Source organism: Bos grunniens, chromosome 16 (assembly GCF_055505025.1).
Source record: "Bos grunniens cultivar Pamir isolate PY7600 chromosome 16, Bosgru_T2T1.0, whole genome shotgun sequence".
Lineage (NCBI taxonomy): Eukaryota > Metazoa > Chordata > Mammalia > Artiodactyla > Bovidae > Bos > Bos grunniens.
Genome location: NC_141180.1, coordinates 80177296 through 80187593, shown reverse-complemented (window position 1 = coordinate 80187593; position 10298 = coordinate 80177296). Strand labels below are relative to the sequence as shown.

The following is a 10298-nucleotide window of genomic DNA, read 5'->3' as shown; positions in this document are numbered from 1 at the left end:
TCCAGAGCCCAAGTCCTGAACCTCTCTCTGTGCTGACACGAAGCACCGCGGGCTTGAATTCACTTCAGCCTCAAGCTTCCCTGGCCTTCTGGGCTCTTCCCAATTTTCAGTTTTTCACTCTAACCCCAAGTATCAGGTTTGTCTGAGAGCAAGGTGTGGTCTTCTGATTTACCTTTTAGGGTAAGGATAAGGCACTGCTAGCCGCTATAATAGAGTACTCATAAACTCACAGGGTTTAACACAATAAAAGTTTGTTATTCACTCATTCAAACTATGAAACAAGTATTCCTTATGGTAGCAGCTCTCCTCCAAGTGGTGATTTTGGAACCTATGCTCCTTCCTTCTCGAGCGTCCCCCATCTTCGATGTGTGGTTTCTCAGGTTGCTGTGTTTCTCTGCATCAAGCCTGCAGAAGAAGAGAGAGCACAGAGGATTGCCTGTGGGTGGTGTTCAAGGGCCAGACCTGGAATTGCCCCACTTCACTTCTGCTTGCATTCTGTTGGCAGGAACCCAGACACACGGCCTTGCCTAGCTGCACGAGAGACTGGAAAATGTAGTCCAGCTGTATTCCTATGTACTAGGAAGACAAAGACTTTGGTTTGTTAATCAGCCAGTAGTGTCTGCCCATATCCCCCCATGTATGAGCTTTTAGAAATCCTGTTGTCATTTTTCTCTATTATTTCTGGTTGATACACAGCAATTTACTGGTTAAGAATAAACAGCTTGTTCTTTAAAAAGTAAAACATGGGATCACCATCAATTCAGTCAGCCAGTCATGTCCGATTCTTGTGACCCCATGGGCTGTAGCACACCAGGCCTCCTTGTCCATCACCAACTCCCAGAGCTTGCTCAAACTCATGTCCATCCAATTGGTGATGCCATCCAACCATCTCATCCTCTGTCATCCCCTTCTCCTCCTGCCTTCAATTTTTCCCAGCATCAGGGTCTTTTCCAATGAGTCAGCTCTTCACATCAGGTGGCCAAAGTATTGGAGTTTCAGCTTCAGCATCAGTCCTTCCAAAGAACACCCAGGACTGATCTCCTTTAGGATGGACTGGTTGGATCTCCTTGCAGTCCAAGGGACTCTCAAGAGTCTTCTCCAACACCACAGTTCAGAAGCATCAATTCTTTGGTGCTCAGCTTTCTTTATAGTCCAACTCTCACATCCATACATGACTACTGGAAAAACATACCTCTTACTATGTGGACTTTTATTGGCAAAGTAATGTCTCTGCTTTTTAATACGCTATCTAGGTTAGTCATAGCTTTTCTTCCAAGGAGTAAGCATCTTTTAATTTAATGGCTGCAGTCACCACTTGCAGTGATTTTGGAGCCTCAAAAAATAAAGTCTGTCACTGTTTCCATTGTTTCCCCATCTGTTTGCATCAAAGTGATGGGACCGGATGCCATGATCTTTGTTTTTTGAATGTTGAGTTTTAAGCCAACTTTTTCACTCTCTTCTTTCACTTTCATCAAGAGGCTCTTTAGTTCTTCTTCACTTTCTGCCACAAGCATGGTGTCATCTGCATATCTGAGGTTATTGTTATTTCTCCTGGCAATCTTGATACCAGCTTGTGCTTCATGCAGCCCGGCATTTCTTATGATGTACTCTGAGTATAAGTTAAATAAGGAAGGTGACAATATACAGGCTCGACGGACTCCTTTCCTGATTTGGAACCAGTCTGTTATTTCATGTCCGGTTCTAACTGTTGCTTCTTAACCTGCATACACATTTCCCAGGAGGCAGGTAAGGTGGTCTGGTATTCCCATCTCTTGAAGAATTTTCCAATTTTTTATGTTGTGATCCATACAGTCAAAGGCTTTGGCATAGTCAATGAAGCAGAAGTAGATGTTTTTCTGGAACTCTCTTGCTTTTTCTATGATCCAACAGATGTTGGCAATTTGATCTCTGGTTTCTCTGCCTTTTTTAAATCCAGCTTCAACATCTGGAAGTTCATGCTTGGAGAATTTTGAGCATTACTTTGGTTAGCATGTGAGATGAGTGCAATTGTGTGGTAGTTTGAACATTCTTTGGCATTGCCTTTCTTTGGGATTGGAATGACAACTGACCTTTTCCAGTCCTGTGGCCACTGCTGAGTTTTCCAAATTTGCTGACATATTGAATGCAGCACTTTCACAGCATCATCTTTTAGGATTTGAAATAGCTCAACTGGAATTCCATCACCTTCACGAACTTTGTTCATAGTGATGCTTCCTAAGGCCGACTTGACTTTAGACTCCAGGATTTCTGGCTCTATGGATTACCATAGGACTGGCAATTCCACTCTTAGGACACCCATATACCAATAGTGTCTTGCAGGAAGGGGGACCCTTTCCAGGGCCCCAGAGTGGGCTCTTGTCTCACAATCAGAAATGCATTGTCCGAGGAGACACATGTGCTGACATAGGAAGAGATTTTATTGGGAAGGGGTACTTGGTGGAGGGCAGTAGGGTAAGAGAACCCAGGAGGACTGCTCTGCCACATGGCTCACAGTCTCGGGTTTTATGGTGATGAGATTAGTTTCCAGGCTTTTCTGGTGGCTCAACTGGCAAAGAATGTGCCTGAAATGCAGGAGACCCCAGTTCAATTGCTGGGTTGGGAAGATCTGCTGGAGAAGGGATAGGCTACCCACTCCAGTATTCTTGGGCTTCCCTGGTGGCTCAGCTGGTAAAGAATCTGCCTGCAATGCAGGAGACCTAGGTTCGATCCCTGGGTTGGGAAGATCCCCTGGAAGAGGGGATGGCGACCACTCCAGTAGTCTGGCCTGGAGAACTCCATGGACTGTACAGTCCACGGGGTCACAAAAAGTCTGACACGATTGAATGACTTTCGCCTTTCATTTTGTCCCTGACCAATCATTCTGACTCAGAGTCTTTCCTGGTGGTGCATGCATTGTTCAGCCAAGATGGATGCCAGCAAGAAGGATTCTGGGAAGTGGTTGGACAGGTGGTGTCTCCTTTTGACCTTTCTGGAACTCTGCCAGTTGGTGGAGGCTTATTAGTTCCGTGTTTCTTACTAGGACCTCCTGTCGTAAAACAACTCATGCACATGGTTACCATGGTGCCTGGCCAGGGTGGTGGTTCCAGCCAGTGTGCTTCCCCTAACAGCTCCCTCCTGAGAGACTGCATACTCAAGATACTTCTTGGGAACTGGGACAGAGGTCTCTTTCTTCTGTAACGTCTTCCGGCTGTTCCTAGGTGTAGTCCTGCCTAGTAGAAGTCTCTCTCTACCTGATCCAAGTTGAGGTATTTTTTAACTGAAAAAATAGGCTTCCATACTTGTAGTAACAGCGATTTAGCCTGAAACTGTTGGACCCCCATCAGAGATGAAATAGACAGGGGTCATAAGGAAACCTAACAGGATACTCATCACTGGTCCCCAGAAAACGAAGGCAAATTTGAGGTGAGGACTGCAGGGTGTAGTGAGGCAACAGGCTGGTGCTCCAGGAATCTGTGCTCAGCCTTCATCTCCCACCTGGGTGGGGGCCCCAGTTCCAGAGAAGAACTCAAAGATATTGTTATGGGTCTTCTTTGAGTAGGAACCAGGATCTTGCCCCAGGGCTGAACCACCATTTGATTGTTTCTCCTCTGTTTTTGTATCCCCTCCCTTCTCTGATCAGCAACTGTTTGGATCTGTTCTTTGAAACTCAGGGAGGGTTAAGGAGGCTGAGTAAAGTCTATATCCTACAAGCAAGAAAGAGGGAAGCAGAAAAGTGCTGTACTCCAGAACCCCACGGAGTCCTGCTCAGTTTTAATTCAGGGAACTGGGTAACTATGACTCTGATAACTTCCTGTCAAAGTGGGGCATAGGACTGACTCAGTTTGGAGAATAGACTCTGAATTGGAAGTATTTCTGAGTTCCAAGTCCTAGATCTGAGCCTTGTATGATTAAAATCTCAATCCCTTGGTCTGCCATTTAGGTGTAACAGACACAATTAGAAGTAGCTGAAGGAGTGACAACTGGAATTATAACAGGCAAAATAAATCTCATTTCTTTTCAGAATAATAGGCCTGAAATCCAGTCTGGACCTGGCACTTTGGGGAGACTTGTAGCCAGGTAGCCAGTTGCCTAGTTTTATAAAAAGTAAGGTTGTAGTTACTAGCTGCCAGCAGACGTTGTTTTGAGACTCACAAAACTCAAGTTTTTAGCGATATAAGGACTAGTCTGAAATTACATCCGTAGTGTCTCCTAGTTATTTCCTTGGATGTCTGAACCATAGCTACTCTATTTTGACTTTTAATTGTGATATTCTCCTTAATAGCCAAAGCAGATGTCACCATTAATGATGTCATTTCTCTGTGTATGAGAAGATGCAAGAATTGGGACTCATAAAATCTTCTGAAAAGATCTCTCTCTGAAGGCCTGTTCTGCCAGTTTTTCCCAGAGCACAGAGTGCCTCCTTCCTGATTTCCACCCTGAACTCCTTTCAGAGGTGTTGGAGGTCAGTAGCTGTGGTGGCCATGATTTAATCTTTGAGTAATTAGATGGCAAGTGCCAGTTTCCAGTTGGCAGGGCCCCTTCTTGGTCATAAACTCAACCATGATTTGGTGCGGGGGAGGTGGCACTTCATGACCATTTCATCCCACAGAGCTGAGAATGTCCATTCTCAGGTCTGGCAAAGATTTTGTTGACAGGCCACTCAATGTGCTGTTACTGGACTAGGCCATAAAACAGTATCCAAAATTCTCTGGACCACCTGTCTTACTAGCCTCTTGGTCTAGGAAAATATTCCCTCCTGTGGCTTCTTCCCATATCCAGAGTTACAATCTGGATCTGTTACAATCTGTTACAATCTGGATTGTAACAACACTGTTACAATCATCGATCTCATATGGAACTATATATTATTTTTCAGAGGCCTACCACACATTTGGCAGTGTAACAAACAGCAATTTTGTAAAACAGGTAAAATAAAAATACCATAGCCAGCATTATTAGTAACGTCACAAGTAAGACCTACGCTAACAGCTCCCATTAGATGTAGCGCAGTATATCCCAGGTTGCCTGACTTAGTCTATTCTGTATGAATCCTTATCTTCCAGGGAAATTATATATTGGTACTGTCTATAAGGCACATAGCCCAGTTTCCTACTGTTGGTAGACTATTATCCTTAGTATGATTTAATTGTTTCCAACATAGAGGAGACTTTAAACCTAAATTATTATAGCCTGGTATTATCTATATAAATCCATCCCATTATTGTGGGAGGTTTTTTTCTTTGCTGAAACTTTGCTTGTTCCTCTGATTGAGCTTGAGTAACAGAAAAGTGAAAGGGTTAGTAGCTCAGTAGAGTCCGACTCTTTGCAGCCCCATGGACTGTAGCCCACCAGGCTCCTCTGTCCATGGGATTCTCCAGGCAAGAATACTGGAGTGGGCTGCCATTCCCTTCTCCAAGAGATCCTCCCAACCCAGGGATCAAACCTGGGTCTCCTGCATTGCGGGCAGATTCTTTTACCACTGAGCCATCAGGGAAACCCTGTGTAATAGAAGATAACTCAAATTTATGGGCAGAGTCAGAGCAGGCATTATTAATTGGCCAGGAGAGGGGATCCACTCTAGTAATATCAACGTGTGCTAAGTCACGTCAGTCGTGTCCAACTCTTTGCGACTCTATGGAGTGTAGACTGCCAGGCTCCTCTGTCCATGGGATTCTCCAGGCAAGAATACTGGAGTGTGTTGCCATTTCCTTCTCCAGGGGATCTTCCTCACCTAGAGATCAAACTGGGGTCTCTTAAGTCTCCTGCATTGGCAGGCGGGTTCTTTACCTGGGAAGCCCTGTAATATCAATAGTGACCTGAATATGACAATAATTTTTCTTTTTAAGTTAATTTTCTCAGTGCCAACCAATCAGAACCTTGGAGTAGAGAAATTCACCAAGGTAACCCAGAGCTAGACGCAGGTAATTGACCAAACCCAACAATTGGGTTGATTTCTAAAACCAGCATAGGATCATGCCTATGATAGAAAAGCATTTGATTTATATGTAAAGGTCCAAGAAGTCAAGAAAACATTATAAATGATCACATGAATCAGGTCCAGCATCTGGGGCAAGCTGTCTACTTCTGATGTCATCTTCTTGGCCTAGTTAAGCAGTTTCTTCTGTTTGAATGTCATTTCAAGGTGAGTTCAGGTTAGGAGTCCTCTCTATAAACTCGTCCAGTGTAGGGGCCTTTGGAAGTGGGAATTAATCTAACAGTCAATTTCCCTTCAATTTTACCAAGCATGAGCTAGTTAAGAGTACCTGATAAAAAGGTCCTTCCATCCAGGTTGGAGACAGTCCCTTAAATTATGTCTTTTTCTAGTCCTGGTTGCAGATCATGAGGCATCTGATCTTCATCCAAAGATAGATTACTGAGATAAGCTTCGGAAACAAACTTAGGGTGTTCTTTAAGAATTCAATTAAATTTACATTAATATGGCATAACAGCAAAGAACTATCCAGGAAATGAGTCTTAGTATATACAGACTTCTATTAACAAACTGGGATTTAATATTTATTGAAACATCTTTTTCTCTCTAAAATTACCCTCATTTTTACCAAATTTAACTAAATTAAAGATTAGTTTGTTTGCAAAATCATTCTGCTCTCAATAAATTTGGTCTGATGATTTATATAACCATAATTGATCATAGACTTATTGCCTTGCTAAAACTTTTATAAAGTCTCAGAATGAACTTTTAAAATAAAACCTTTTAGGGCTGGGAAAGTCACGCCAAAGGCTTATTACAGATTTCACTTAACAAATCTAGGTGAATTCTTATCTTTTCAAGGTCTCAAAAATTACCTTTTCAAGGTTGCAAAAATTCTGTACCTGTTAGTGAGATAACCTTCCTAACTTAACTGATAAAGTTACTGAAAACCTAAGAGTTTCCAATCTCTGGAGGAGTCAGATAGAAAATATAATTGTTTCAATTTGTTTATAACATATAATTTTACCAAATTACCATCATAATTAGTCTGAGGGGAATGTTTTCTCTACTCCCAGAAAACATAGATTCAAACCTATAATTTTTTCAGATCAGTTCAGTTCAGTCACTCAGTCATGTCTGACTCTTTGCAACCCAATGGACTGCAGCACAGCAGGCTTCCCTGTCCATCACCAACTCTGAGAGCCTACTCAAACTCCAGTCCATCAAGTCGGTGATGCCATCCAACCCACTGTCGTCCCTTTCTCCTCCCACCTTCCATCTTTCCAAGCATCAGGGTCTTTTCCAAGGAGTCATTTCATCAGGTGGCCAAAGTACTGGAGTTTCAGCTTCAGCATCAATCCTTCCCATGAATATTCAGGACTGATTTCCTTTCGGATTGACTGGTTGGATCTCCTTACAGCCCAAGGGACTCTCAAGAGTCTTCTCCAACAGCACAGTTCCAAAGCATCAATTCTTCAATGCTCTGCTTTCTTTATGGTCCAACTCTCACATCCATACATGACTACTGGAAAAATAGTTCTGACTAGACGGACCTTTGTTGGCAAAGTAATGTCTCTGCTTTTTAATATGCTGTCTAGGTTGGTCATAGCTTTTCTTTCAAGGAGCAAGCATCTTTTGATTTCATGGCAAACCACCATAAAAGTTATAAGCATATTCATTGGTTCATTCATCCTTTTGTTAACCTTTGTGAAGTCATCAGTTTTCCCATTAGAATACCAGGACATATCAGAATATTAGGAACTCCATATAATTTCTAGGATATCTATATTAGTAATGTTTACCACACAGTGTAACCTGAGAGGATTTATTACTCGTTTGATAATATTTCCCATGTAATTTAATTCAGTCACATTTAGCCGGTGCTGGTGGGTGTATCATAAGTGGTGATATGTCACAATGGGCCTAAATACTGAGGCTTAAGGTCTAGTGAAAGTCAGCTCTGCCATCTTGGACATAGTTGGCTCTAACCAGTTTTCCTATGGCTGTGTTATTCCTAATAAAATCCATTTACCCAACTAATTGTAAACCAATTTTAGAAAATCCTAATCATGCATAACTCTTTTCAGTATTTTTTTCCCATATCTTCTTCTACTGAAAACACATCTTAGTTTCCCTATTTTCCACAGTGAGGTACATTTCTTGTTGACATATTTGTGGCAGAATACAGTCTTATTTGACCTCTAGTAAACCTAGGTACAACAGAAGTATTATACTTATTGATGGTTCTAGAGACATATCTGTTACCAGGTATTAATTTAATATTGAATATTTCCCACTTCACATGAACCTGGAATTAATTTAGCTTAGTTTAGAATTTATAAGTTCTTTGAATGGAATGTGAAAGTCGCTCAGTCATGTCCAGCTCTTTGCAACCCCAATGGACTATACACTCCATGGAATTCTCCAGGTCAGAATACTGGAGTGGGTAATCATTCTCTTCTCCAGGGTATCTTCCCAACCCAGGGATTGAACCCAGGTCTTCCAGGTGGATTCTTTACCAGCTGAGCCACCAGGAAAGCCCTTGTAAGTGCTTACTTTTCTTTAAACCAGTTAAATAGCACTCATTCATAAATTAATCTCAAAAATATTATCCAGAGACAAAGATATACCAGGACATACACATATTCAGACAGACACAAAGTGAGATCTAGCTTCATTTTCTAAACTTAGACATGAATTAGATATTACACTATAAAATTTACTAGTTTATTTATAACAGTTGGAACAAATAAAAAATTTAAAGACTTCTTCCTGTTTTTCCTCAGTCTCGGGAGTTATAGATGGTCTAGATAAGTGTTCCTGAGAGCCCTGGTCTCAAGGCACAGGGAAAGAAAATCAAGTTCTTGGAAAATGGCGGCACGTCTAAAACAAATGATGACCACACAGAGCAAAATGGCCGTCAAAAATCACAGCACAGAACACAGAGATAAACCTGGCAGTCCTCATCAGACACTCCCTTAAATACAAGATTACAGTCTCTCCGAAAACCTCCTATAGGATACAGAACTTTGGATCCAAGTACTAACAGAGAAAATGAAAATATCTCAGGTCTTCAAAGATTTCAAAGGGAGGAAAGGAAGCCATGTTGAAAGAAGACGAGAGAAGGCAGGAGAGGGGGGCAAAAGGGGTGGCCTTACAGACCTCTCTCGCCACCTCAGATACCCAGGCGTTACGGGACTTTACCCTGGGCCTCCAGAGAAGGGACGACTGGAACTCGGCCCTACCAGAAACCAGACCAGACCAGACCAGAACCAGAATTCAAACTAGAAACCAGACCAGAACAGAACCAGAATTCAAGTTCTCTGCCAAGCAAAGGGGATCAGCCTCCAATCCTCATCTCAGGCTGAGGCCCATTCCTGCATCCAGGACCAGAGGACTAGAAAAAAGGGGAAGGATAGGAAGGGTTAAGGAGAGGAAAGAGAGAGGGGAGGGGAGAGAGGTCAATCAATTCTCTTGTTCCTTACCCGGTCGGGGCACTCTGGCCAGTTGTCCACGTCAGGAGGAGACCAGGGACAAAAGGGTCCCAGTTGCGGCCGCCGGGTCTGGTCCATCGGTGGGCAAGCTGGTCCTTGAGTACCCCGAGTGATCAGCATGTCAGTCTCAGCAAAGAAGAGTCCCTGGTGGAGTCGCCATTTGTTTCAGGAAGGGGGACCCCTTCCAGGGCCTGAAAAGTGGGCTCTTGTCTAACATTCAGAAATGAATTGTCCGAGGAGACACGTGTTGACAAAGCAAGAGACTTCATTGGAAAGGAGCACCCGGGTGGAGAGCAGGAGGGTAAGGGAACCCAGGAGAGCTGCTCTGCCGCGTGGCTCACAGTCTCGGGTTTTATGGTGATGGGGTTAGTTTCCGGGTTGCCCTTGGCCAATCATTCTGACTCAGAGTCCTTCCTGGTGGTGCAGGCATTGTTCAGCCAAGATGGATGCCAGAGAGAGGGATTCTGGGAGGTGGTCCAACTCGTGGTGTCTGTTTTTGACCTTTCTGGAACTCTTCCTGTTGGTGGTGGCTTATTAGTTCCGTGTTCTTTACCAGGACCTCCTGTCATAAAACATGCAAATGGTTACTATGGTGCCTGGTCAGGGTGGGCGGTTTCAGTCAGTGTGCTTCCCCTAACAGTTGTACTGTTTGCAACAGGCAGAAAGTAGAAACAACCCAAATGTCCATCAATGAAATAAATGGATAAATAAATCGTGGTGTATACATACAATGGAGAATTATTCAGCCCTAATGAGAAATGAAGTACAGATACGTGTTATAATGTGTTTGAACTTCAAAAATATTATGCCAAGTATAGAAACCAGGCATGAAAGGTCACATATTACATAATTCTGTTTTTACAAAATATCCAGACAGGAAAATCCACGGAGAT

The 10298-nt window shown here is 42.9% G+C and overlaps 1 long non-coding RNA gene across 1 annotated transcript; it reads right to left on the bottom strand.

Moving 5' to 3' along the window:
• Positions 1-234: 234 nt before the first annotated feature.
• On the bottom strand, positions 235-9912 carry LOC147357121 (uncharacterized). The gene is made up of 2 exons (XR_015143786.1): positions 9397-9912; positions 235-405 (listed from the first exon to the last, which is right to left on the bottom strand). It is a non-coding gene; the product is annotated as an uncharacterized LOC147357121 (long non-coding RNA).
• Between the last annotated feature and the right edge of the window lie 386 nt (positions 9913-10298).